A 27630-nucleotide genomic window follows, 5' to 3' on the forward strand; every position below is an offset into this window, starting at 1 on the left:
TTCAGAGACCTGCAAACATGAACTAAATGTTTGCAAATCCATGTGAAGCAGATGCAATCAGCGGAAGAGCATTCTCATTGCAAGCAGGACCCACCAAGGTCAGTAGCTACCAATTCTTGGTCCCATTGCAGATGTCACGATACATCTCTTGTGAATACTTCAGCTCCTAGAGCCAAGAGATTGCATGAGAATATAAATTATACTCAGGAATAAATTAGGGTATGTGTTTGGTTATGGAAGGTAGTGGTGGGAACCTGGGATTCCCAACTGCCTAGAAAGCAAAGCAGCAAGAGTTACCTAGAGTCTTTTTTTTTTTCTTCTAATCTCAGAAGCATGTGAAAGGAAGAGTTGATTAATTAATTTGCATACGGAGGCTTGGCAGCATTGCAAGAGTTGAATGATGAGGCCAGCATCTCACAGGAGCTCTATGATGGAGCTTCCAGGAAATCCCAGACTTTCTCACTCTCAAAGTCCTGCCCGCAAATTGCTTCACTGATCAGTACATCTGATTTTTAGTAATGATACATATCGAATATGGGACTGGAACCTCAGGTTTGTTTTGTTTTTCTTGTTTTGGTATTAAAATTACTGTCACTTAATGTGAAATCCCTCTAAATTGCTATTTTCTTGTAGGGCTGAAATGCCTATAGTGTTGCAAGAAAGGATTTTATAGACTTGAAGAGAAAACAAAATGAATTTAATGACGTCAGAAAGTGACTCAATATAGCCATGAGTTTTTAGGACAAATTATGAGCCTTCTGTAAAAACTCTGGCCAAGATTTATATTGCCTGCAAAACTCAGTAACGATATGGAGACTAGGGTCTTATGAACTTGTTTAGAAGAAATTATAAATCTAAATTACCACATCTGAGCATGAACCCTGTCATTTTCTCCAGACCAAAACAAAATTTATTATGAGAGTTATGAAACTTTGGACCCTATTATGTATTAAAGAATCCTATTTATGACCACATATTTAAGGCTGAATTACTGTGCTCACTCTAAATACTGCTTTGGCAAGATTTATGGCTGAGTCATTTTACAGCTTTCAGGTATGAAAATTGCCATTCATAACCAGAGTGCAAAAAAAAAAAAAAAATTTTTTTTTTTTTGAAACATAGTTATTTGCATTTCAGAACTGGAGAGATGAAAAAATGCTGGTTTGTTTTTAGAAAATTATCACACCTACTCTAAGAGGTTGTGATCATGCTTAGCTTTAAACACAACTTTGTTTTGAAAGCTATGATTTTACACATCCTCACTCCCTAAGGTATTTAAGGTCATTTTTTCACAGTATTGTTCTTCCAATGTAAAGGTGTAAGCATTATTTCCTATGAAAAGCAGTTGCTACATGCCTATTAAAAAAAAAAAAAAAAGTAACATTCATAAAATTATTTTCTTGACAGCCGAAAAAGATTCTCATTTGAATAAAAGTAATTTCAAATTTTGCCATCGCAATTTGGAACACAGTGCTGCTTAAGATCAAGCAAAAAGAGAGTGGTTCTCATACCCTACCATCCAGGGCTACCAGACATCAATACTTTAAAGAATTAATTAGGAGAAGTGTTCTTGATATCTGAGTCAAACCATAATTACTGAACAAACCATAATTACTTGTCTCTATAGATGGAATAGACAGCCAGGATGTGGAAGCCCTGGATTGTAGCTGATCGAAGTCATTCACTCCTGTCTTGAATTTAACTGCAGATGTGGACTTCATACATTCCCCTGGAACACCATGGTAGTCGGCTTTTAACCAGACCATGACTTCAGATGAGAGGTTTCTGAGAAGAGTAACTCATAGGTTTTATTTAGTATTTACTGCAGATAAATATTTGAGTGAAAGAACCACCTCAGTCTTGCAGATTTGTGCCCTCCCTGTATCGCAATTCAACTCTATGAAGTTTATCTATTCTTTCGTTGCGGACCTACATGATTATTTAATGGTTCTCTTTACAGACAGAAAATCCTCTTGCAATCAGGGCAGCTGGATTTTGTAGAGTGGAAATCTGGAGTCCATCAGTGCCTCAGCAGATTCGCAGACCAACACCTTGAAGGCAACAAGCAACCACTGAACATGTTTGGGCTAGACTGATTTCCATCACCTGAAGATCTCACCTCAGGTACTTTAATGATGTTTCTGGTCCCTTACTGTGGGATACTAGCCACATTAATACCTGGTGTGGTGCTGAGGATGATTCTACTAGATCAGAGAAGTTCACTTGTCATGGAAAATCAATGGGCATGTTCTCAGAATTTCTAGTTGAAACTAACCACTTCAAGTCCAAGAAAAATCTGAAATTGGGGTAAGGGAGAGGATACTGTTCTTTTTTGGGAAAAAAACAGGAAGAAATTCCTAAAAGCTAACAGGAAGTCTGCAAACTATTGTTCTGATGTAATGAAAAGTTTTGGTGTAGGAGTTTTTAAACCAGAAGTGTACCCAGCTCTTACATTCAGGGGCTTTAGCTCAGTCACAGTTTATCAAGTGTAATCTTCTTGTTTAGGGAGTTTAGTTAGTCGAAAATGCTGACTTTAAGCTCTCAGTTGCACAAAAACCAGTTTCTGAATTACTAGACTAAGGCACACTAGGAATTAAATGTTTTGGGGCAGAGGAAGATGTTAGGATTATGGCTGTTAAATGTGCACCAGAATACCACAGCACTATGAACAGTGTCCTGTGCCGAACTGTCACACTTACGCTGAAGGCACTGTAATCGGCATGATAAAGGTTTCCATTAACTGTGAATACCGTCTTGTGTGTCTTTTCTTTGTCTGTGCTTTTCTTTTGTTTGAATGTTTTATTATGTGATGATCAGATGATAATAATAATAACATTGCTGTTAATCACTTCATCCAAGTGTGAGGTCAGGTGTAATGACATGTCAGTGTCCTGACACAAAGATGCCTAGGCCATACTTGAGCGAGTTTCAGAGACTGCACAAATAGGGATTGTCTCCAGTTTTCTTCCTTCCAGATAAATATCAAGAGTCTTCACTGATTCTTCCTAGCTGCTGATTGATATAATCAAGCATGAAGTATTGCCTGCATGTCTGGAAGCCTCAACAAGGCTGGACAAAACAGTTCCTCAGGCTCCATCCAAAGATATTATTGGGCAATGGCTCATCTGTCTTGAGGGCTTGATTATTCACAAGCATCAGAAAGGTCTCTACCTTCTTGCACATCTCTGATCATCAGGACACTGGTTGCCCCACTATGTAAACAAGCTTTGTGAAGTATTACCATGTCACTTCTGCTCATAGTCCCACATTCCTTGTTTTCCGGTGGCCACATTCCTGCAAGGAACGAAATTGTTAGATGGGAAGACAAAAGGTAATATAGCAAGCATTCACAGCCTCAAAAATAAAACAATAAATAATTAGACCAGTTTCTCTGACAGTGTAAAAAATGGCATATTTCTGCAGAGTTCACCTGGCCTATGGATTTTATCTGAACCTGGCATAATGCCTCTCATTGTATGTCTGACTTTTGAAATTACTTATTTATTTACATGGTAACTATGCCCTGAGCTCACTGCAACAGAACCGAGAGGGAAGCTGCCCTGGTTCTCAGGGCAGAGGAGGGCTGAGAATGGCAGGAAGACAGGCAGAAGGAGACTTCTCTGAGGTCAGCTCCCTGGTGATTAAAGACAAGCCAGAAACAAGAACAAAAATTCCAGCCACTGTTAAATCAACAGCAAGGTCCCGTAGCAGAATGCCAGGTGGGAAAGTATGCACTGTCTCTGCAGAAGAGTCCAGTGGCAACCATGAGGTGCTGAGAACATTTCTCTGTACTGGCAGGACAGCGTATGCAACCCAGCAAGCAGAATGTTCCTTACATACCATCTGTATACGGCCCAGTGTGCAGAGTCATCAATGCCTCCCCTACCAGGCCTGTAAGGGAAACCTCAGTACTCCAGCAGGGAGGTTAGACTAAGCTTCACTCCTGAAGTAAAGTAGGTCAAAGAATTACTACTTTCATTATTTTTTTCTTTCTTAAGCATATAGTGGTGCCACCATAACACTTAATGTAGGCATAATGGTGTTTGGGAAAAAAGTGTTTTAATAAGTGTGTGAGATGTGACTGCCTGCAATAACAGGGAGCTGGAGCCAGCGTTTTGGAAGTGTGGTTCCCATCCCTCATCAGATGTTTAATATGCCTGTATGTTTGCACCAGTAATTAAAAATAATCAAGCCTAAAAGTCTGCACAGTTCCCCATTTACTCTTTCCCTTGGAAGGAAACTACAGCCAAATGAAAGTGATGTTGGTTTCAAATTGTATTAGCTCGTAGAGCCTTGCGCACAAAAGGACCACTCACACAGTTGTTCCTATGAGGCATAACACAGAGTTTGGACCTTTTTAGGAGACTCATTACTTAACAATACATTATTGTGTTTGATTGAATTGGCACAGATATGCTTGGCAAGGCTGCAAGAAGAATCTGTATTGTTATGCCAAATGTTTTTCAACCTGTGTGTGCCTGTGTGCAGGTCTGATAAGGTTATCCATGGTGCATATGCCTCTCATCAAAAGGTTACATTATTGTACTGTCCATACAGGCTTCAGGAAGGTTGCACTTGATACTGAAAGAATCTATCTGGAAAGGTGAGTATGCCCTAGCCCAAGGCTAGATCAGGCACCCTTTGCCTGATTCTGCTTGTTTACCTGTGACTTGCACTTTCCTGGCTTCATCATCCCCCCAGTTCAACAGAAGAGTGGGACAGTGCCCCATTCATCCTCATTTTCAGTCTATCCATCAGTGTGGCACTTACAGAGGCAGACCTGAGGGTCTGCACATTTTTGGGCTTGATGAGGTGACTGAAGCAACTTCCTCACACCCCGTATACAGGTTTTAACCACTGTACCAGAAAAGAGGGCCTTGCCTTTCTCAAAGGCGTTGTGAAAAGAGCCTGAACCCCCTGCTGTTCATGTGCACTGGACACATGCTGAACATGCCTGCTGGTCACATCTGACCAGAAATATCAAAGACAAAGTTTTGTCTTTGGATAGGGACAAGGTATCCAGCTCACCAGTCCTTTTTCCATATATACCGACATTTGTATTTAGGCACCTTGTAGATTTTGCAGGATTTCTGCAAGAAGACTGCTGGGCTGTGGATGAATTCCAGTGCTGGAATTTGCAGTCTCATTTCGGGAGCCAGTGAAGGCACTACGGTTCTCTTCCCAAAGCATGGGTACACTGGAAAATTAGGGCTGCCTAAGCTGTTTGTAAGTCCTGATTTAACCAGTTCTGAACACAGGTTTTACATTGGCTTAACTTTATTAAATGACTTATTTTTTTTTAGATAGTAATACTGGTAAAATTCTTACTATATGCATAATTAGGTTACACTGAAGATTTCTCAGTAGTTGCATATCTTCCATGTAAAAAAGAGACAGTATTGGGAATTCTGTCCATGCTGGGAGATTACACCTCTTTGACTATATCAGACTGACTGAAACAATGCATTTCTGACATCTTTTATAGACTTTAGAGTTGCAACAGTCCAGTTTTTTTGTCTGGCACACTGGTGTATGGTGTGTTGCATTTCTGAAGGACAAATGCACATTTCTATCACTAGAATAGGACTTTTTAAACTCATACATGGTTGCAGAACATGAAGTTTTCTAACCTAAGTTAGCATTAGTTTTCCACTGGTTTATTCCTTCACTCTAAAAGTATTCCAGTTTCCAGCCAGCTTCATTTCATCTGCTGTTGTCTCTACAAATTTTCTTTCCACCATTTTATCTTCACTTTATATGGATGTAAAAGTGCAGGGAGTGTCCTGGGTCTTCCTGACTCCTTCCCATTCTCTATATCTTTCTTTCTTTCGTTCTATTCTTTCTTAAATAGTGATTCCTTTGCCACCTGGCAGATTCCCAAGTCTCTAATCAGAATTTACTTCTCGGTTTTGCAATGTCTTTCCCTATAATTTGCTTACCACCCTACTTCTGATTGTCTCTTTCTTGGCAAAATACCTCTCTGATGTCAAGAAGAAAACAAAATCTCTGAATCTATAGTATCAGTTCTTACCTGGAAGGTTCTGTTTACTAGCCTGAGGACTAGAAATTTTTTTTTCTGTTTTAAATGCTATATCCTGCAGAAAAAATTTGTTAAGAAACAGTTGGCTGTTTAGGAACAGATGCTCTTTCTGTGTAGTAATAAGAACTTTCCTTCCTCGGTTGAGCAAGTTTTTTTGCTCTGTAGGACTGGAACACTAGTGGCTTAAGAAGCTCACTTCTATGAAAGTTTCAGATCAAGATATTTTGTGAGTTACTACCTTCAAAAGCTGGCGATGAAGAGGAAGCACTCTCTGAGTCATGCACTGGCTGGATGCATGGTTCATGATGCCACCTCTGGCCAATCTGCATAAGCAGCCATGACTGGAAAGTACTTTTTCTTGGCCTCCCCTCTGTTATTTGGCTGAGCATAAATGTCTATCTGCCCTTCCTATTTGAACAACTGCAACCTGTTTGCTCAGGAAGACACTTGCTTTCGTTGTCTTATCAATGTCCATAGCAAAAAGCTGTGGAGGAAGATAATAGTGTCTGCTCTGCTGGAACCTGTAACAACCCTGTATGTCCTTCTGCTGTAGTTCTGCACAGGTGAAAAAAAGTGAGGGCAAGGACCCTTCTCTCTGCATCATTGCTGGCATTCAGACATAAAGGGAAGCTTCATGACTCACCTCTGCGTGAGACCTTGGCCACCAATATATGTTACTCATGTTCCATATGTTTATAGATGAGAATAGCAGCAGTTCCTGCTTTTTGAGCTCCCAGAGCCTTGGTAAAAATGCCTTCAGGAGCAGCTCCCTCTGCACCTTCCCCCCACTACCATATGTGGCTTAGAGCCACAATCCAGCCATTAGACTGCAAATGTCTTGGAGCAAGGATTATGCTTTTCTTTTATGTTAAACAAGAGCAACCCACACAGAGTGTACTCATTAAAAAATCATGTTGTTCAACACTGATCCCTTGGGCTATAGTTAGAGCTTTGCAGTATAACATGCAAGAGACAGGTTGGATTCTCAGGCCAGCCAGGCTCAGAAAGGGATGAGCGGATGTGAAAACAGAATGTCAGGAGAATAAACCCCATACCCACAGTGGAACAACAAGGCAGCCTTCAACAACAAATGCTCTTAACAATGTGTCTGCTTAAATGAATTTAGAAAGGATCCTAACAGGTGTGAAAGTGTAGCTGTTTCTATCAACAAGAAAGATAAGTTCTTGGCCACAGTACATCACAAATCATGTTAAAAACAAAATTAAATAGTACCTTGTGCTGTTACTAGAAGGTGTATTTCCTGATCTTCCCTGCCCAGGAAGCCCATCCATCTCTAAAAACCACATGCATAGGTGCATAAATGACACAAGAAAGAGAAAAATGACTAAGTAGTTAAACCTGTTGTGCATCGTATTAACTTCATAAATGTTCCTGATGATTTTGCTATGGGTGAAGTGCATGAGGGAACTAGCAGAGATAAAAGATGTTAGAATGCATAACAGTTTAAGGATTCCAAGCATAAAATACATGCACCACTCGAGCTAAAAGCAGAGCGATGTCCTAAGAAAAGAACTAAACACTAAGACTTCAGTTTTTTTCCATCCCAAATATTAGGAACCTTAAGTTAAGAGAACAGGATCCCAAACACAGTTGCTGCTCCAGAAATTTTGACAGGCATTGGCCATTCGAGACAAAGTCTTCCATGTGTGATCTTCCCATTGTAGCCAATTGATTTGGCTGCCCCCAAACCCTCCCCCACCCGCAAACAGATGCACGAGGGTGCTTGCAGGAGAGGCACCTCAGAGAGCATCCAATGCACAAAGGAGAAAGAGTGAAGCCTGTACCACTTGAACGGGGGCTGCAAAACCAATTGCATTAATACTCCATGTATTGCTTGATGTATCATTTGGGGATGAAATTCATTAAGCAAACATCTCTGCATCATGATAATGTTGAGGCAGTTCAATAGCTTGAGCCTCAACATTCTACAGGCCTGAGTTGAAGCAATCAGAAGAAAAACTTCCCCATTATTAAAATTGTACTTGCATTATTCACTGTTGGGATAAAAAAGGCTGAAACTTTAAAGACGCTGGCAGAGGGACAGACATCAGAGAAAAGCGGTGTCTCTGCTGGGTTCAGGGTGAGAGATTAAAAGGAAATATGAGACAGAAGGAGAGCTGAGGTTGTTTAGAGCGGCATTTTATTGCCTTGGTCTGTGGAATATCGATGATCTGTCAGATATTCAGAGATGATCCCAGAAAAAAAAATCTGCTTAAAATTAAAAAATACAATAATTTCCCCTAAATTCTTCCCACTCATGATGGTAAGTATGCCAGGAAATTGAGAGGAGGAAGCCACAGGTAACAAAGAACACTCAGAATTAATCTCATTAAACTTAGTCTGTGAATGAGCAGAGTTGTGACAGTGTTGCACGGACCAGTCCATGACCATCCTTTGAGGAAGTCAGAATAGAAAAGGCCGAGAAACATCCAGCCCCGTGAGCAGATCAGCATCTGACTTGATCAACTGAGGAGAGTTTCTTTTCTCCTCCAGGAGGCTTTTTGTATGGAGATAGTTGTATATCAAATCCCAAATCACATACTAATGGTCCAATCATCTGCATTTATAGCAACCCACTGCCTTTATGGCATTCCTATTTTTCCTTCTCCTCAGCAAGGCAGACACAAACTTATGGGCTCGGTCTGCAGGAAAAGAACTAGTAACTGTTACATGAGAAGGCAGGAGAAAGAAAAGGTGACCAAAAGTCTCAGCATTATCCTTTTACACCTGAACAACTGCACTAATGACACAGGGAGCTGCCTTGGGACCTGTGGTGACAGAGTCTACAAGCAGTGGGGGAGTGCGTGAGGGCAACACATGTCCTGCAGAAATTTTTCCCCTGAAAAGAAATGGTGGACTAGTCAAGTCACTCTCTTCCACCTTGCAGTGGAAAGGTGGCATGTTACCAGCACACTGCTCTCGTGCTTGGACAGTTGTGAGAGCAGGGACATTTAAACCATGTTGGCCTAAAGAAACAGCTCATGCTGCTGAAGTGCTGACGCTCTCTGTCACCAATGCCACCAATGATCTAACATTGGGACCAGTGCGGGAGAGGTCCTTCCCGAGTCCAAATGGGACACAAGGGACACCTCCTCTTCACAGAATCATAGAATCATATTTTGGTTGGAAGAGACCCTCAAGATCATTGCATCCAGCCATTATCTTAACACTGGCACTAAACCATGTCCCCAAAAACCTCATCTACATGTCTTTTAAACACTTCCAGGGATGGTTACTCAACCACTTCCCTGGACAGCCTGTTCCAATGCCTGACAATACTTCATGAAGAAATGTTTCCTAATATCTAACCTAAACTTCTCCTGGAGCAACTTGAGGCCATTTCCTCTCATCCTGTTGCTCGTTACCTGGGAGAAGAGACCAACACTCTCCATGCTGCAACATCCTTTCAGGTAGTTGTAGAGAGCAATAAGGTTTCCCCTGAGCCTCCTTTTCCCTCCTGGGAAACATCAGGCACATTTTGAAAGACTTCCTTGCTTGTGACTTGAAAGATGAGCATTTGGACTTAAGTATGCCATCAGTCTGGCCTGCCACGGTACCATCTGGAGATCATTTGTAATCACTATAGTTTGTGGGTTAGCACACATCCCTTCCAAAAGCTGGAGGAAAAGTGATAATAACTACCATGAAAACTGCGTTTTTATTTATAGCGATGCTAAGAAAGTGCTTAATTGGTTAAAAAGCTGCATGAATGCTTTTCTTAATATAGACTTGAGTTCAGCAACAAAACTGGAAATAATTATCGGAAATCTCTTTTAGAAATACAACATTTTATTCATCTGAAAGTAAATAGGTTAGTTACTAGCACACGTCAGGAGTGTAGGGTGGTGTCCTTTCCATGGAGTTCCCTTTCCTAGATGCTATTTTATGCCTCAGATGCTAAAAGACATTTTGCTACTGCTCAATGGGAGAAAGCAAGCTTGTAGTTCAGTGTGTGCAGGCAGAAGTGAACCAGTTTTTTCCAGCTGGAACTAGGTTGTTGCTATAGCAACACCCAAATGATAGACAGATTTTCTGAATGTGCAGTGGTCTACTGTGATAACAGAGCTTCCAGGATTTCTATCAAATAGCTCCAGAGTTGCTGGAGTGCAATAACACCAAATGCCACATCTTCGAAATAACACAAGCAAACAAAATCTAGCACAATAACAAAATCATTTTCTCACCTAGCTTTCAAAAAAAATCCCCACTTAACACGTGGCATTTCTATTCCTAGACAACATCTTCCTGCCAATCTCTTTTTAGTGCACTGGCATTCTAAATGACAGACCACACTCCAAGTTTAACACCACCCACAGACACATTCAATTCGGTGCCATGCGAAGTCTTGTGTGGACCAGACACCAGCTCCTTTGGATTTTTTTTAGGCTGCACACAGCCTGCACACCAGTGAGAATCCCTTTGAGTCAATGAAGCTTCACAAGATCACACCACTCTGTTCGTGGCTATATTTTGCAGCACAGAGACCTTAAAGACTAAATGGCTGAGCATATGGCGGAACAAGTATTATATTCATAAAACATCCAAATAGAAGTTTCCCAGGGGCCACTTCCATAAAGTATAAAACATATCTGCCTCAGCCATGTGCCCCTTGCACACACTGTGCACATGGTTTTCATTCAAAGCGGTTTGCTCCTCTCCTTTCCTTCTTGCTCTGCTCCAGTGGAGGAAGGTCCAGGATTTTGGATTTCCAGGAGGAACTCGCTTCCTGAGCACAGCCAGGACTCATGAGCATTGCAGAGACAATTTGGCTGTGTCTTATCATCATCCATCACTTCTCAGTGGGAGTGCTACTGCACCGTCTGCAGTCTGCAGCTGGTAGAGTGTGTTTAATGTCCTTTTGCCCCCAGTACCTGATCCCTCCAGCAGTTCCTCTCCCTAGGAAGCTGCTGCCAATTATATTGGTGAGATCTTCCAGTGAACTTAGCTTGATTTCTGTAAAGGCAATTTCATCCCCATTGAAATGTATCTGTAAATCGAAGACAGAGGTTTTGACCCATTTGTGTGTATGAGGTGTAGTCTGTACTTAGATTACCCACATCACCCTTAGATCTGTCACCTAGTTATTACTCTTGACTTTATCCTCACAAGTGGGACATAGGAAAGTTTTAATGGCAGCCTTGATGTAAAGGCAGATGGTAACTTGGACACCTTTACACAAATGTTAAAAGAGAAGTCTTGGGTGGAACTGGAAGCCCCATTCTCTTAATTTCAGGGTTGGATCTTATGCACACATCCATTCTGCTACCAAACATTTCCAAATAATAAAGAAGAAAAACTTTCCTACACCTGTATGTTAAAATCTCGCTGATTGCAAGAGAAATTATGTGTGCAGAAGTCTGTCAGAAGCAGAAAATCACTTCTAGGTATAATAACTGATATATAATTTAGGAAGCAATTAATAAATGACAGAATAACTTATCGTTTGATTAAATAGTTATGTACATTTGTGTTGAGTTTGGGGTTTTTTTAGTTATCTTACTACTTAGGATTGCCTTGGGACATGTTTACCTTCTTGCTTACTTGTCTTAAACAGCTTTGATAATGTCCTGCAATAGGGCTCAGCTAAATGAAAAGATTAATTGCCTTTATGATTCACAAGGCACTCTGGATAATTAATCACTCAGCATTTATGGTTTGGCATGTGGTCATCAATTGTTAAAAAAATTCACGTTTGTAAACATATCCATTGCAGCTGGTCTTCTTATGTCAGACTTCAAAATGACTAGTGGAGATATGGCAAAGCTATAAATGTTTTTCTTTGAAATTTACTGGTTGTGCTCCAGTTTATTTCTTGTGGAAAAGATTAAGCACCAGATGTGTAAGGACAGGAGCTCTAAGAAACAATGGTGAAGCACCTTGAATGCTTCTCAAATGTACTTTCTTTTCCCCTTTTTGTTAATAGATGTTGGAATCCTTAAATGCTCCTTGTTGTAGCATGGGCTTGTGAGCATTTGTTCTGGTTGTAGAGTGGCTGTGCGAAAAATTCTGAAAAGTCTGAGATGAGACCTGTTGCAGAATGAAAAGCTCACCAACCCCATTCAGCTCTGCTCAATAGGGGAAAAAAAGTATAAGAACCACAAATCCTGAAAGAATAGGCTTTAGTTTTTACAAGAAATAAGAGCAGGTTCATGGCTTACAAAAAGAATTCTTACTGCTCTGCATTGTAAGATTTAGAATCATCTGGTCTTTAGACAGCAGAAATCACAGCCATCTGAGCTAAAATATTTCATGCTGCGGTTGAATTTTGATACAGGAGACACATGTCCTACAGCTAGCTGATTCCCCCACTGCACAGTGCTCATTCATCACCACCCAGGGCTGCTCAGGGCCCTGAAAGAGGCAGATATTCTATGAGGAAAAAAAGTGCCACATGATAATTCAGACAGACTCACCTTCAGGTTGCTTGAGTGATCTTAGTTCTGGCATTTCCCAAGTTGCAAACACTTGCTATTTCAACCTGTATACTCTGTACAAAGTGATTGGCAGTCACTATATGTAGGAATATATGCATATAAATATGGAGAGTGTATGCAGCATCTATTTTTACAAGCAATACAGGAAAAGGGGTCTAAACACCATTCCTATTTAAATTACAATGTCTGTTGGTTTCACTTGGTTGTTTTCTTAAAGAGCATGCTTGTGTTTTTAAAATTAGGTGCCGGCTACCATGCCACAGGGTGGAACTTTGATCTGCCTTATAAGCTTCAGCTATAGAGCTGTGATGGACGTATATTTAGCATTAGAAGGAGCTCCCTGGTTGACATGAAACATCTCCATAGAATGTGCTGAAAGGGTAAGGGCTCTAAGGAAAAACTTCTCCTGGGAGGCCACAACCAAGGCTTTTGATCAAGAGTAGACAGAAATTCTGTGATTGCACAGGCTCCACAAACAGATCAATGTAACTCTCTTGCTTGCTCACTTTGACCTACTGTTGCAAAGAGATTTAAGTATGGTGACTGTCATACTCTCAGCCAGCTCTGCCCCTGGGTCCTCCTAATATTTTACCCTGTCACTGAGGTAAGCTATGACCCCCCACACTCAGTGCGTATTTTCCAATCCTGGTTTTGGGAGTGGAGAAAAATGAAACTTCAGTGCAGCTAGTTTTGTGGTTCAACGGTATATTAAAACATGAGCAAACTTGCTTGTCTGCTCCATATAAGACCTGGGCAAACTCAGACATGTCAGTATTGTTAGCACCTCAACTCTCATCATTTAAACCCCCAGTCTGTCAGTGTTGTATGCACACTCAATTCCCACCTCTTCGGGGGCAGAAGGGAGTCAAGAGTGGTGCAAGAGAAAGCTTGAGCCCAGTTCTAGACACTGCAGAGTCACATCCCTGGTGCTGGGGCACAGAAGACTCTGCTAAGACAGCGTAGATGCAGCCTGCACTGCCCATAGTAGAAGCAGGGAAATTCACTTTATCTGCATTTATCTTGGCTTGCCTCACACACTGGAGTAGCATATTATTATAGGCGCATTTTTGCTGTGTCTTAGGGAAGGGGAAGGATCTGGAAGACTATCCAGTGCAGGGACAGCTCAGCCAGCTCTGACATCTAGTTCATAGTGTCAGTTCTTCCCTGGTGAACAGGTTAAGCAAGAGTCTGGGGAAGCCTCATTCAAGGGAACACTTGGACCCATCAAAACAACAAAAACTCCTTGAGTGCCACTGTAGGACATTTTTTAATTATGTGGGAAGGAGATCAGAAGTGCATATCTCATGCTGCACAGGACTCACCGTCTTGGATGCTGAGAAGCAATCCTGAGGTACATAGAAAGAAGAATCCAGGGGAATAAACCGATAGCATTGCATAATGTGTTGTGAAAAACCTTCAGAATGGTTTAACATAGCTATCTAAATTAATGCAGTGAATGTGTTTCAGCATGAATTATGCAGTCATTGCCTTCTCCTACTGATGCACGTGATAGGGAAAGAGATTTTGCATTGCTAAATACCGAAGAAATGTGGAGCAGACATACTTTTGTATACCTTGACAAGAGTTTGCAGTTAACAGAGTCTCTAGGGTGTCACTTCCACTCAGAATGCCACGTGTTTGCCTGACATTTAGGCCTGGTCTGTATTAGAGAGGCTTCATCCTGCTATAGCTATTTTCACTAGCACACAATGATGTATGCTTTTTTTTTTGTGTGTGTGTGTATGCTTGTTTCACATCTGTTTCTGGAAGCTGCAGTTTAGGTGTAATTATACCAGTATGAAAGTATAATTTGGACTAGAGGAACTCATTTTGCAACCCGAAGCAGAATAAGCTCTAGAAGCACGTTTAACTGGTATAGTTGCACGGGGACCCAAGGAAGTAAGAATGGTTTCTTTACTGGTGCCATTAAAGCTGCAAGACTTGCTAGTGTAAACAAGTCTTTACGTGCATTTTTCCCACTCCAGCTGTTTCCATCCAAAAAAATCTCAGGTCCATCATTGTAACCCGGAGTGCAGTGAGAGAGATGGGACTGAAAATCAAGAGATCATAAACTTCACATGTGCACATACAAGGGTTTCCTTGGATCCAAAACTTCAGAAATACATCTGTTTTCTTTCTTAGTACCAAACTAACAGAGTGGCCAGACTATGTAACAACAGTTTATTTTTAACCAGTTTGATTACAGTGATGAACACTGCTGAAATTGCATTTGTAAATAAGGCTCTGCCTGGAAATAAGCTTGTTCTGCAAGCATGACCTGAGCTTGCCAGCCCTCCCCCAGCACACAGCTCCCACCACACTCCCTGAGACCACTGCACACACTCCCCTGCTGCCTTATTAGCACTGGAAAATTGTCTGCCCACGTTCTGAAGGACATTGCCTCAGCAAGAGCCTTGCCAAGTGCACAGCATCTCAGCATAAAAAGAACAGACAGGAGAGGATTTACTTTAAATTGAGCAAACTTAATTACACAAGGAGGAGAACTTTTCTCAGGGAGAATGATGCTTTTCTTATGGCTTTTTCTGCTTTTGGGATTCTTTTTGCTCGATTTAGTTTTACATTCCTTTTAAAAATGTCTGCGATGCCTGAGGGCTTGGCTCAGCACAGGTCAGTGCTACATGTACTTGGCCAGCCTAAGCCACACTCTGACATCTCCTTCACTTTCTCAGAGCTTGAGTTCAAGGGTTTGGGTTCTGGGCACTGGCCATGCCTTCAGTGGACCACTCTGAAGAGGAGCATCCCTGAGACAAACTGTGATTATGTTGATGTTGACCCTAGAGGCCAAACAGGTATGAGCAAACCATTGTGACATCTACTTTCTTTTCAGTGTTACTTCTCATGTAAGACCTAGACTCTTGGCTTTGCCAGGACACTCATTCTCATCAACTTGTCCACTTTCAAATCTATGAACAACTACTTTTTTTCTTCATCTTTTATCTTTCTGTCCAAAGCAGCATTTAAAAGCTATCTTCTCCCAAAACTTTGTGCCTATGCAGATATGCTTAACAGGAGCTCCAGCTCCAGACTAGGGACACCCAAATTACCTACATATAGGTGTTTACACATAAGCTAGATCCATAATGTCCCTCTATTTATACTCAGTGGAGAGCTAGTCAATACAGTGGTGGAGTATGGGGAGAGTTTTCTTTCATCCTGAAATAAATGTCCAGCAGTTGGTCAGCTGAATCACCCTCCCAAACTCTGCTGAGTTCACAGAGTCAGAGAAGTAGAAAATAACACTGTCAAATTAAACTGAATACAATAGCTGTAGATACATTTTTCTTGACTCACAGCACAGACAGGATTAATTTGCTAGGCTTACCATAGTCCTGTGGATGCCAGAGAGGTGCAAAATTACTGGAAGAACTAAGAAACCAATGTTTCTGTGGACCAACTCAAACTGTTTGGTGTGGGCATAGATTTAAGAGATATGAGAAAAGAAAGCAAGCTGAGAGACTTGGTTATATAGATATTAAGACTGTTTTTTTCTCAAGCTTTTCAAGTATATTATATTCAGATTTTTCCCCAAAGTGTCAGAGACTTGTTCCTAGCAATACTCAACTGAATTGCAAGCCCTGCAGTGTTTAAATTAATAATCAAGTTTTCAGAATTTGGGGGAAGGAGAGAAGGGGCTGTGTCTGGAGTATTAGGAAATAAAGTCTGAATCAGTAGTACACTGCATGACATCCTGGAAATATGGGCATAGGCTCCCCAGAGTGAAAGGAGATGATCTGTCTTCCTTTGCTTAACGTGATTCATTAGTACAAGTTTTGTTTCATTAAAATAGACTCTCAACTCCTGTATGAAAATACATTTGTAAATACATATTCATTTCCTGGTCCGGCTCTTTTGAATGCATTAAAAATTGTTCCTGGAGACATTATTATATGAAGGCATCTCTGAGGACTCTGAAAATAATCAGAAACAATAGATGAGGTGAGTAGAGAGAACCGTTTCCAACTGACTGCATTCCACATTCCCTGAAACCCTGTTCCCTGTGGAACAAGTACATATTCCCTATGGAACATACGTGGTGCCACTGAATTTGCTGCAAGTACAGCCTAGATCCACAGAAATGCTTACCACCTGATATTGAATCTTGCACATTCAGTAGTTTGTGCTCTAAAAGCAGGGAAAAAAATTGATTCCCTTTTTGCCCTGATCTCTAACCACTGAGAGCTGTACATAGCCCATATACAGGCTTAACTCCTTCAGATGTTTCACTACTTGAAACGCAAGGCTGTTCTTGTGAAACATAAAACATCTACACAAAGTGTTTCTTTTTTTTTTTTTCTTTTGGGCAGAGAAAGGAGAAAAATAACAAAACAGAACAAATGAAAACAAGCAGCTATTCTAAGAGGTAGGGTAAGAGGTTTGCAAGGGATTGAACTCTCTTGTGTCAGGATACTGATGATTATTTGGCTAGGTGTTACTCCTCTCATCTGAGGAGTGGCTATTATGTGGTGCTAGTCTGTTACAGAGCAATAATAATACTCAAATGACCTAAAGTATGTCAGAAATGAATCACATGGAACAGCTACAGTTAACTGTTACTCTTCGATCCAGCTTTGAATAAAGGCCTACCTAGAGGACTGCTGCATTGCAGCTCCATCCTTTCCCTGACAACAGGGACGGAAACAACACATGCGTTTTTGGAGATGTCAGAATGGGCATCAGTTTCTTCAGATTAAAGTGTTCATCATCTTGTTGCAGGGACAAATGCAAATAAAGCATCTGAAACAATGTGGGTGAAATAGAAAGAAAGACTGCAAGTGTAATTCAAAGCTCTGCCTCTGAAATCACATGACAATGCAAGAAATAGAATGCTTCTGACTTCAAAACATATTTTCTCTTCTGAAGATCAAGCCCTTGTATTTTGATTTAGTTTATATAGAACCATAGATTGGTAACTACATTTTAGAGACTGGCAAAAAAAATTAAATGAAACCAAACCAAACAAACACAAAACCAATTAAGATTTTCTTTAATCTCTGTTGGAGAAAATAACATAGTGGGGTCTTGAGTGTCTTCTGTCAAAATAGCTCCTCTATTTCAGTACAACGCAAGTGTAAAATGCCTCACAAAAGTACCTGCATCACCTCCATCTCTTACAGCTCTGTGGTACTGCCAGGGATGTGGCAAGACACAGCTGCTGCCACAGACCTGCCAGTTCCTTATGTGATACCCAACAGCTGTTGGAAGCTGTATGTTAAAATTCATGCTGGGATTTGAATTTCTATATAATCTTCTTCAGGAAGCAAAAGCTGCAAAGCAATCTCCATGTCCCCTAACACCCAGCTTGTGCTCCTATATTAAGCAGGATTCCACTTTGGCTGAGAAAGTGTACTATGGTATACCATTTTCTTTAACTATTTTTCTGCACAAAACTACATTCTGGCAAGCGATCAGTTCTTCTATCAGCCTTCTCCGCATGCATGTTTCTTCAGTTAAAAAGCACTCTGATTTATATCCCATGTAAAGATGCAAAGCTTCGGGAGTACATCTCAGTGATGTGTGAAGATTCCGGAGGGCAGCAGCTTTCTCAGGACTGGCAGCACCTCTAATCCCTTACCTTATTTAAACAACAGAGGTCTTGGCTCCAACACCATCATTATAGTTGATGGAGCTGATTTCAGGCTACTACTCCATTTTCCAAAGGCTGCTGAGGGCCTCATCACTGATTTCCCCAGCTGGAGAGGTGAGAACCCAGAGACAAGGTGCAGAGAGGAGTAAATGGGGAAGCTGCAGTTCGACTACTGCTCCTCAGCTTCAGCACATCTCTGCCAGAAAGGCTCCAAAAAACTGCAGGAAATTCAGAAAAGGGCAACAAAAAAGATTAAAGGACTTGTGGGATTCATTTCTAGGGAAGATTGAAAGAAATAGTTTTGCTAACTGACTACGTGGGAATTGGATAACTGTATAGAAGCATCTACAGGTGCAAAGAAACTGAGAAACCTTGTTTAAAATGATTTAAGGAACAGCTAGTAACAAAAGAATGACATTGATCAAAGGAAATGTAGATGAAATTCTTATAAGTTTTTTGTAAAGTTGACTGTAACCGAGTGATGGATCACACTGAATTCTGATGGAAGTCGTCTTGCTTTGATCATTTAAAAAAAGACTGGGCAAATTCTTCAGCACTAATTGAGATTGGACAAGATGAATGATGTCACAGAGAAAAATATGTACCTTTTGTAAGAGATAGGAACACACCACTAGGAAGAGGGTGTTCCTGTGCAACAGAGAAGTAATGAAGACTGCAAGGGCTCTCTCACCGTCTCTCAATGTGCTGCACCAGGAACTGAGGTTTGACTCAGACAATGTGATTCCTTCCTCATGCTTCTTCCCCTGAAGCTTCAACGTCAGTCTTGATGTCTCATATTTCCTCCCTTTGCTACCCGATAGAAGCCCTTTTGGCATGTTTTCACAGTAGCAGGGGTCCACTACCCTTCAGTTGATCCAGGTGTGAGTGGCCATGACACAAAACCTTTCAGACTTGGTCATATAACAACAAGCTCCTTTACCCAAAGAGATTTCTGCTGCTGTGATTAATGTCAGTCCCAGCAGTTCATATTTCAGACAGGAACTATGTAGGACGATTAATCCCATTCTGTGCAGCAACCACCTGGACCCTTCCTTTTTTTACCTCATGTGGTATCAAAATAACCCTGATCAGCAAAAGGGTTATGTTGGAAAGACAGCTGGTGCAGAAAGATGTGAAAATGGAAAGTGCCCTTTGTTGTGGTAAAGGGGTGCAAACTGCAATTAGTAGAGCCTGTGTTATCATTTTAGGGTACGTTATGAAATTACTAACTACAACTCCTTCATCAATATCAACAATTGCTGTTCGAGAATATGGGTAGGGGATGTTCAGCTCTGCTGAAAAGGAGCTGGGGATTCTAACAGAGAGAAAATCAAACATGAGCCAGGAGCCTGCCCTTGCAGCAAGCCATATCCAGGGCTGCATTGGCAAGAGTACAGCCAGCAGATCAAGGAAAGTGATTGTCCTACAGTACTCGGCACTTGTTAGGTCACAACTGGAACACTGTGCCCTGCTTTGGTCGCCTCAGTTCCAGAGAAACATTGAAAAACTGAAGAGGATCCAGAGAGGGGCCATGAAGATGATGAGAAAATTGCAGAACCTGACATGAAGAAAAGTTGAAGACATTTGGTTTGCTCATTCCAGAGGAGGAAAGGCCCTGGGGGGATGTAGTCACAGTCTTCCAATACCTGAAATGCAGTTACAGAGAAGAGGTACACCCCTCCGAAAGATGCAGGAAGTTACTTCAAGGGAAATGCTGTCTGGATATATGAAAAAAACTCTTCACTGTGAGACAAACACTGGACTAGGCTGTCCACAAAAGTGGTGGAATGCCCTTTGATGGAAATACTCAAGTCTTGACCTGACAGAGCCCTAGGTAACCTAATAATCAAGAGAGCCTGCTTTCAGCACAAGGCTGGAACAGAGCTCTCTTTCAGATGGAACTTGGCAAGCTCATTTGAGTTATATGGCAAACATAGATGACTTCTCTCATACACTGATTATTCTTATTCACTTCCATTGAAGAAGACATGGATATCCCTACATTTCTTTTTCTCTCTACAGTTCCCTTAATTAGCTTTCTTTTCAAGATTACCTGAGAAATTTCATTTGTTCATTTTCAAATGTGGATTTGTTTTCTAGGGTTCAAAGGAATAGTTCTCCACCACAAGGTCTGGCCACATTCCTTTGATTTCCCTGTGGCCAGTTTGCTCTGGGATGGAGGAAAATCTCCATACACATTTGGTCTAAAAGAGATTTTAACATAAAGAACACTTTTTCTGTCCAAAATGAGGTTTAAAAAATTCAATTTCAACTACTTGTTTGAAACAACAACCCAAACAAATTATTCAAAAGCATTCATCTATAAGTTAATTGAAATGTTTGGTTTCAGCTTTGACATTTTGCCTTCATTATATCTTTTTCAAGCATGAAGCAACAAATCTCTATAGGTGATTTTATCTATTTCAGAGTGAATTGGGAAATTTGGTAAAGCTGACCCTCTCCTGTGAACTCTTGAAGCGTCAGACAATACAATTTTCCAATGCTGGACAAAGATACTTTTCTGGAATATTTCCAAGCCACTGAACTGTGGATACTGACGTGACAGAGCAATCAGCAAAAGTCAGAAAGATACAAGAGTTGTTTCTTTAAATGCTGTTATAGAGCCTTTATTGGCCAGGAGCATTGCATGCCATGTTTGAACATTTGCTTATAAAGAAAGACTACCCTTTCAAAGAATAAAAGTGCGAGTGGTGAAAGAGGCAATCTACACACTGTGAGTTGAACACTAATGAAGTTACCAAGCCTGAGAGGAAGAGAGTGGATGCTACATCTTCCTCTGTCAAGCTAACATTTCTACGGGCTTTTAAATTCCATACTTAATGCTAATATGCCTCTTGTAAAAGTTATATTTTTCCTCCTGAGCCAAGCATATTTATCAATCCCATGACTTGCATTTTAAGAAGTTAGAGATTTGAATGCTTTAAAACAAACCAATGTGTTTTAGGGAGTTTTTGGATAAGTAGAATCCAGACTAGCGCCTTATTTATAAAGAAGTAGCTATATTAACTATGCAATCATATTAATTTGAGTGAACATGGATTATTTATAAATAAGGTGGAATTTGGTCCATGTGCTATAATTTGTCATTTCATTGTGATATCCGTAAAGTCCCATCCAGATGCTGAAAGCAAGTCCCAGTACAAAAGATTTACAGTCCCAAATTCTGCATGCCTGATCATTTTCAGTCCTAAACTTATTATAGCTGCTTAAGCTGCCTTTCACTTTGTAGAAAAACTGAATTCAAACATAGCAGGTTAACTGTGAAAAGAAAAGGAGAGGAGAGGAGAGGAGAGGAGAGGAGAGGAGAGGAGAGGAGAGGAGAGGAGAGGAGAGGAGAGGAGAGGAGAGGAGAGGAGAGGAGAGGAGAGGAGAGGAGAGGAGAGGAGAGGAGAGGAGAGGAGAGGAGAGGAGAGGAGAGGAGAGGAAGGGAAAGGAAAGGAAGGGAAAGGAAAGGAAAGGAAAGGAAAGGAAAGGAAAGGAAAGGAAAGGAAAGGAAAGGAAAGGAAAGGAAAGGAAAGGAAAGGAAAGGAAAGGAAAGGAAAGGAAAGGAAAGGAAAGGAAAGGAAAGGTTAATGAAAATCTGGAGAAATAAACTCCTAATTTGGGGAAAAAAAAAATCAAACAAAATTTCCATGGGCTTATAAGAACACATGTATCATGGGGATTAGTGAGAAACTTAATTGTCAGTGTACTGCCTGTGAGAGGTTTGCAAGATTCCATATCTTTGACTGTTCTGACTTTCTTCTAGCTGGTGTCCCTGCCTGAGTTTTTCATGCAGCTAATTGCTGGACTAAATCAAAAGAAGAAAGCTTAATTTTAATGCCCTAGAGTCTTTGCAAGTGACTTTCACACTGGAACAAACTTGGAACTATTTTAATATGGAAGAAAAGCAATTAACTTTGTCAGTAATTTTTTTTCACTTACGTTTGGTATTATTTCAGCTGTGATTTTAAATGAGTTCTCTGCAACTTACTTTGATTTGCCAATGAAATCTGATCATGGTGTTAGTCACAGCACAAAGTCTTGTGGAGGAACTAACCTGAAGACAGATTTTTACTCCTAGCTGAACCTACATAAGTCTGATGGAATGTGGTGCCCAGTCATTTTGCTACTCATTTGGTCAATAAACTGTAATCTCCTCTGAGGCTGCAGACACGTTGAATGATTTTGAGAAAAACTAGTTGTTTTCCACACAGTATCTGTGCATTACAGAAAATTGGTATGCTTTTGGGCTCAGCAGTTCATCATGCTCTGATCAGGTACACTTCATCCAGCAATAAACAGTGATGCCATTTTACTGTTTGTGTAGTGTGGACTCCCAAATTCCCAAACAGGGCTTATGAGGTCCTGCAGGACTAGTAAGTCTGTGCTGTGTGCACTACAACCTGGGAGGCATCCTGAGCCTCAGTGAGTGCTAATGAGGATGAAATACAATTTCTCACACATCCTAGACTTCAGAGTGTGTCTTCATCTCTGCTGCTGGCTGCCGATGAAGAACACGGCTCTGCGTAACGCCTCAGAAAAGCAAAGTGTCAGGACACAGCTATGAGACTCAAATCGGTACAGTCAAGGATAATGAGACATTTCTAGCTCAGGCCTCTGGCACAGCCCAGCAGAAGGGTACCTGTGGTAACATCAACTTTTAGACAGGAAAAATTGTCACACCCAGAGAAAATCACAGTTGTGTTAAAAGTACCTTTTCCCAAGTTTTGTGCTTCCTTTTTGCCTTTTGTTTTCAGGGTCTTGAAGACATAGCAACATCCCTTCTTTCAAGAGGTTCTTCCTAACCACAGGGGCTAAGACTGCCTTCTTTTTGTGAGGATAAATGTGAGGGGTGCTTGGAGAAAAGCAAAATTCCTCGGATGTAGCCACACCTCATGCTTCCTAAGTGCAGCCCACACCTCATGCTTACATTGCCCCAGCAGTACAATGCCACCAGCTATTTCCTGGGTGGCACATCTCTCCTGTCAAAGCTCAATGCTGACAGTCAGTGGCTGCCTTGGGGCTCTTCATTATCCTGGTGTCCTTCCACCTGCAGCAACCCTCTCTCCTCTCTGATTTGCAAAGTCCAGTTGCTCACCTCCACACTGCAGCTCTCCAGCTGCTGCATCTCCTCCACTGCTCATCCCCACTTGGCCATCAGGCTCAGAGCCTGATCCTGAAGCCTTGTGCTTCCTTGGTTTGAGATCTCCTTCCAGTTGCTGGAATCTCTGGGTTGTCTCTCATGTAAGTGCTGAATTGAATCTGTGCCTTTCCCGAGAAGATCTTAGTCACATGTGCCTTCCCAGATTTTCTTCTCAGACAATAATGGCTGCTTGGGAGGGAGCTGATGGGCTGACTGCCACAGATCCTGTTTCTTTATATGCTTTACACAGCCAAGCAGGAGGCACATAGCTGAACCCTTTACCACCCAGCAGCCCTTTGGCTGGATTCATATTCAGTCTCAGTCCCAAGTTTGTGATGGTCCACATGCATTATTTCTCTTGTTTAAGCTTTTGTGAAGTATGGCTGCCAGTTACATACATGTGAAGACATTGCAGTTCTCAGCTGAAAAAAAGAGGTTATACATTGAGGTCTGTACTCCATCCTGCTTCTGCAGAAAGCATTTCCCTCATAATGGATGAACAGCTCATTTATAATTAAACTGAGCACAAGGACAGCCCTTAGTTTGGTTTATCTGCCATCTTCCTATTCAAGCAGCATCAAGGTGAGGGCAGGTAATGGCTCTATGGAAAAGGTGTTAAAGCATATCTTTATAAAATTCAAGCATTGCAAACATGCCTTGGAGGAGGAAGGGGATATTTTAACTGAACAGACCCCCTTAGGTCAGTGGCACAGGCAGAGAGACATGCCCCTAGGTGGAGATCCTTTTGGTGAAGGACATGCATTGGACCACCATCTTGTTTAAGCATTTGATCTCATCTAAAAGAGCTGCAGAAGCATCCTGGCGGCTGCAGGGTTGGGAAAAGATGTCCTGGAGCTGGGCTAGCCTGTAAAGTTTCCCTTTATTTCTGTGCATCTGTCTGAAAACACAGCAACTCCACCACTGTTCTTTGGGCCAGAAAAAGTCAAGTCTGTCTTTCCTTTTACCTTCGCTTTTCTCTGGTGATCAGAGTGACTTTAGGACAACTGGCAAATTACAGATGCCCCATTTCCCACTGAAAAAATAAGCCACAAAACAAGCTTGATGAAACATTCTTGCAATTCCCAGCAAGTCCCTCAAGACTTGAAGAGTACCTGAGTGCTTCCAATCCCAGACAGTAGGTACCACTTTGAATGCTATGAGGGATGTCCTCTAGGGACCAGGGTTAGCCAGTGTTTCTTGAGTGTGCTGCACAGCAATGGGGGAGGTTCAGGCCTCCTGCAAGTTTGCAACTATAGCAAGTGGGGATACGCTTTTCCAAGGCTGGAAGAACATCACTTCAAAGCAAAGGCTAAATAACCGATGCTCCCATCTAGTGGTGAAACTGTACCCAATGGCTTAGACATGTCAGGCATCAAACTGAGCTTCCCAAGGGATTTGGGAGTTGGATGGACCATGTCGCAGGACAGTGCCACCCCTGGGAATTTCTATAGGGCTTTGCAGTCTGTGATAGACAGCTTTATACATGTAAAAGCTCAGGAGAAACCAGCTAATAATCTTAGTTAAAATTACAGCATTAATAATAATAATAAAGATATAACATCAGGATCAAGGGTTCTTTTAAGGTAAGGGAAGTTTGGAGTAGCATTCTCAAAATTTCTTCAGCAAATTTCACTGAGATGTAGGTGCCCACATTATCATGGCTTTGGTTCCCAATGCATGAAGGCCCCTTTCAAAATGCCATCCAAGGTTAGTAATTAGCAACACATTATGATTTGTGTTGTTGTTATGTTGATTACCATGTAATTAATATGTTAATGTTCTAATATGCTGTTGAATTTATAATTATTGGCCAGAACAAAACCTTGTTTTTCTGTTTCTTTTTTAGTTTACATCTGAAAGCTTATAGTAAGAGGTGAATAATTACCATATGCTTAATTTGTGACATTATTGGGAGTCATCCCATGCCACTATTGTAAATCACTTCATGAGGTCTGCTCAGTTATTCCTAATATGTTTATTTTCAATAGATATGCTTGGAAGATGAGCAGATCAGCAGGAAAATGGTGTTATTCTTCTCACTGGATCTTTTTTTAAAGGCACAGCTGCTGCCTACAGGATATACCCAGAAGCAAAAATCATTAATGATGCTGAGACAGTGCTTTGTCACAAAAATGAGCTGTACACTTAGGAAAGAACTTTAAAATATCATCTCTTGTTAGACTGTAATTGTCACTGCTCTGTGTTGACTTCATTGTCCTTTTTTACTATACCTACATATAACAATGCAAATAGCAAAATAGTTCTAACACCAGTGCCATATATGTACTTTCCAACAACACATTTCAGAGCACTTCACACTGCCATAATCCGCATTCCGCAGAACTGTAATTCGCATATCTCAGTCCAGTGACACCTGCGACAGGACCTAACGTGAGCCAAAGGACAGGATGGGACACTCCTGTGTGTTCTGGAGGGCATGCCTACTGTAGGTGAAGGACAGAAAGGCAGGTCTTTGAACAAGCAGTAGGACCTCAAGCAAGAGACAAAGTTTGGCTTGGATTTTACTGGAGCCCACAATCGAGAAGGAACTACAAATTTATTCATTAACCAGAGTAGAAAGGAGAGGGAGCAATATAGATAGTGCTTGGCTAGATGTTAGCTGGGTACATAAACTGTTCTCTCCAAAAAGCTAATGCAGTATTGGCAAGCCGCGAATTTAATGACTTGATACAAGATCCCAAGTGAACCCGCAGAATGGCTTATGACAGGTTTCTTAATGGTGGATTCTGTGTTTATTGATAGGGATGAAATTAATACAATACTAAGCAACCTTTGAGATAAATTCAACAGGAATTAATTCAGGTTGACTGAAACTAGGCAAAAAGCACTGCTAAAACTATTGGGATGGTACAAGTGCTGCTAAAATCCATTTCCAATCAAAACATAGCTGGCAGTGTATGCATCTTATGTGGAGGTTACATATTTGTAAGTGAAGGGAGAGTCTGCAGCAAATGAATGAGAACCCACAAAGCCAGTGGGTGGCTGTCACAAGAAGTTATGCTGCCAGGGTAAAAGAAAATTAGAGCAATGCAAAAGAATGCATGAGTAGCAAAGAAACCACAGATGCTTCATTAGTGAAGAAGGAGATTAAGGAAAGACCACACCAGAACTGATGTCACCTTGTCAGTAAGGTGACATTAGTTCTGGTAGAGATTATTCCAAGGATGAAGTTCCACTGCAAAATCCAAGCAGAATTCCAGTGTATCAGTCAGAACAATGCTTGCAAAAGCTTATAGGCAGTCACAGCCCTCAGACCTTACACAGATGTCAACCAGAAATCTTTTGATAAAGGACAAAACTGCTAATCCTCATGTTAACTGTGTCCATAAGCGCACTGCATGCACAACACATGTGGACTCAATTTTCAGGTTGTATAAAACTGACATTCCCGTCCTAAAAACCTGAGAACGTAAGGCTGCCAGGATACAACATGATGGAAATCTGCATCATGCTCCAGACAGCTAAGAAAGGAATTAGTGCATCATCAGAGTAAAATATTTTTGTCTTGTTCTTTCAGCTTAGGCTAACACTACGAAATTGGTAGCAAGATTTGTACTGTTGTTGTGTGTTTAACTTTAACAGATATTAGGGATGGCAGTTTATCTTGCCAAGTTTTTACCTTACCTTTCAGAAGTCTTGCTAACACTAAGATCAGATGAAGACTGGCTTTCAATGGGATACTGACAGGAATCCACCTCCATCAAAATGAAGCAACTAATAAAAATTCAGATGGATGCATCCAGGCAATGACTTGTGGCTTTGTTACTGCAGGTAGGGCAGTGAGTGGTTTATGTATGCAGCTCTTCCACCTCTACAGTAATAACCTACGCACAGATTGAAAAAGAGATGTATGCAATTGTGTTCAGCTGTGAGGGTTTCCATCAATATGTGTGTGGGAGAAAAGTGATTGTGGAATCTCATCATACGTTACCCAGGCTGGCTGTATTGCAAAACCATCTGAAAAACCCAATCTACAAATATTTTTATTCCTATTTGACTGATGTGGCTTGTCATTAAACACTGGGGGCCTAAAATATGTACTCTGAGCAAATTTTAATTTTATATTAATTTAATACATCTTATTTTACCACTGTTAGGAAATTGGAGTATCTAAGAGATCCAGAAGGGGTGCTACAATAGACGTATTTTGATTCATTTCAGCACAAAATTGGTATTGCTTGTGACAGAGAATTATCAGTAAATAAAGTGACCTTGAAACCACCAATTGTACGAGGCATTAAAAAGAGGGAAGACATGACAAAAATGACAGAGTGTTTGACTGTTTATTTTCACCTTCCCTGCATTCTCCTGTCAAAGGATGCAGAACAGAAAAGCATAGCATCTGTGCTAAGGAAATGTCTAT

At 41.1% G+C, this 27630-nt stretch overlaps 1 protein-coding gene across 1 annotated transcript in view; it reads left to right on the forward strand.

Moving 5' to 3' along the window:
- The window catches only part of ST6GAL2 (ST6 beta-galactoside alpha-2,6-sialyltransferase 2), a 182191-nt gene that overhangs the window by 90132 nt on the left and 64429 nt on the right, over nt 1-27630 (forward strand). The window contains exon 2 of the mRNA XM_065829552.2: nt 1961-2124. The gene's annotated coding sequence lies outside the window, so the exon portion shown is untranslated. The remainder of the gene's footprint in view (nt 1-1960; nt 2125-27630) is intronic.

The sequence above is a fragment of the Patagioenas fasciata genome, chromosome 1, assembly GCF_037038585.1.
Source record: "Patagioenas fasciata isolate bPatFas1 chromosome 1, bPatFas1.hap1, whole genome shotgun sequence".
In the NCBI taxonomy this organism is placed as follows: Eukaryota; Metazoa; Chordata; class Aves; order Columbiformes; family Columbidae; genus Patagioenas; species Patagioenas fasciata.